This window comes from Condylura cristata, unplaced genomic scaffold (genome assembly GCF_000260355.1).
Source record: "Condylura cristata isolate star-nosed mole 26May11 unplaced genomic scaffold, ConCri1.0 scaffold00012, whole genome shotgun sequence".
Taxonomy (NCBI): domain Eukaryota; kingdom Metazoa; phylum Chordata; class Mammalia; order Eulipotyphla; family Talpidae; genus Condylura; species Condylura cristata.
In genome coordinates this window covers 25,743,983-25,746,643 of record NW_004567113.1, presented here as the reverse complement: position 1 = coordinate 25,746,643, position 2,661 = coordinate 25,743,983, and positions in this window count along the sequence as shown.

Here is a 2,661-nt window from a genome sequence, read left to right as displayed (position 1 = left end):
CATTTTTTTCATATGCTTGTTAGCTATCTGATTTTCCTCTTTGGAGAAGTGTCTTTTAAGGTCTTCTGCCCACTTTTTGATGGGGTTGTTTACTTTATTTTTGTTGAATTTCATCAGTTCTATGTATATCTTTGTGATTAATCCTTTATTTCTAGTTTTGTGAGAAAATTTTTTCCCAATCAGTGGGATGTCTGTTTTTTGTAATGTCTCTTTCAGACAAAAGACTTTTTATGGGGAGGATATTTCTAAGATGATTACCAGAAAAGTTTGATAAACAAGGATTAGGGTTTTTATGCATATTTATGTAAATATTTTCTCCAATGACTAGATCTCTTGTCATTTAAAACTTAATGATATCTTTCTCTTCCTGGAGAAAAACTGGGGATTTCTTTCATAAATATAAATTAAAACTGGGGATTTCTTTCATAAATATAAATTTCCCCTAAACAGGAAAAAATTCTACTTTATTTCCCAATCTTCTCCTGCTTTTCTCAAAATCATTGGCACTAAATAACCTATGCCAAAGTGGCATGTTATGGGGTAGTATAGTCTTTATATAAGGATAATCTCATTACATATTATGTCAGTCAATACAACCTAGAAGAAAATTTAAATAACATGTGTGTAGGTATACCTAAATTGTATTAGTAAGATATACATTTTTTAATATAGAGATTAGGTATACAAAAATGCCAGACACTTAAAAAAATAATTTTTCCTTTCAATTTTTGTTGTATGTGTGTATGAAAATCAGCTTTATGAAAAAATGATTTTTTTTTAAGTAGAGGCCCACTGATTATGAGTTTCAGGTCCCATAAAACTTTTATCCACCCTTGAAAGCTATTTAGCAATAATAATTTAATTATTGTTGAGCTTTAATCTCTTAATCAGAAATCAATTGTATTTAGCCATAGTTTTCTACCAACCTTATGGTAATGAGCCTAAGAGTATTAACTGACTCATAAATGAACACTATTCCCTGGTATATATAGTGTCCTTTTCTATGTCACCATGAACCTAAAATAATCTGGTCTTACTTATAGCATAATCAAAACTTCAATTTGAAGCCAACATCCAGGGAACTTCTTCATTTATATGCTTTATATGTAGATATACTTTTCAATTTTAGATTTACTATAAAACTTCCTAAAATTGTTTCTTGCAACATGATACACATTTATGCACATACATCATATTTGCCTTGATTAAAATGTTTATAAAACTAGGGAGCTTTTAAAATTCCAGCTAATAAATTGAATAAACTGGTAAATGGCAGAATATTTTCAACACTCTAAATTGAATGGGTCATTTCATTTTAAAATGTTTTTATCTTTTAATTGAATTTATAATTAGTGAGTGTATGCTGAAAAAGGTGAAAATGTTAATGAGGTATTCATAGATGTTACATAGAATGAGGTCAAAGATCATATAGATATGTATGTATACTTGTGTATGTGTGATAGAGAAAATTCTCCTTATGAAAGATAATTGTCACTTGTCATAAAAATTTCCAGAGATTACAGATAGCCAATTACCTGATCTTTCGTTTCAGTCATTTCCTCTCTTTTATCTGTAGCTGAATCTTTATATTTGCTCATTAAATCTTTTTAATTGCAATTTAAATATAACAGTAAGAAGACATTTCCCACTAAAATGTTAAATTAAAAGTTTGTTCATTCTACAATACATGGTAAGCACATGATATATATTTAAGGGTTAGTATAGATGTTATGAGAAATAGAAATTGTAGGATAGTATTTATTATACCCCATTTTCTGCAGTTGTAGAAACAGTCAATTTTTACTTTCATTTAGACATTATATATGTCTTATTTAGTTACATTTATTGAATTAGCAACAAAAATAAGTGATGTGTTTGATTTATCAATTCTGCAGCTTCTTTCTCTTGGAGTTTGTATTTTCATTATTTTTTTTTTTCCTTCATTAAGTTTTATATGTCATTGATATTATGTTTAAATCTGGATATTGAAGTAAAACCCATTGATACTATATATAGGGAAGTGCATAAGCAGAAGGAATTCCTAATTATATTGTTGTTCACGATAATTTCTATTTTAGACTAGAAATATTAAAATGATCTGCTAACAAAGTTTGTTTGGCAGAGGATGGGATCATGGCGTTATATAACACACCAGTTGCTTCACAAGGTAGCAAACTGGCTCAATAGAAACTTTAACTGTCATGTCCCTGAAGGTTGATTAACAAGGAGCTCATGGATGAAATAGTTTACAATCTTTTAAGCATTATTTTTTTCATATATGTGATTTGAGGGTGAGAGTATCAGGTCTATTTAATATAACTCAATCCTGAAACCTGATGACTTACAATCTCCCAAACCTTTCTGCAGCATTCTGCATCTATATAATTCAATAAGAAAATTTCCCCTCTAATTTCAGTGAATTATGCTGCCTTTAATTGTTTCAGGCAAAACATTATTTATTCATTAAAATCCTTGCACTATTGGCTTTGACAGGCACTGCTCAAATAAAAACTAGTTCCCCTTTACTCTTATGCCATTCAGCTTCATCCATGTGACATTCCTGAATGTGTACATTCCATGTATGTACACTTTTGACCTAATTTAGTCCATTTAAATTTACCTATAGTCATAAATCACATGACATATATGACTGTAAGGTAT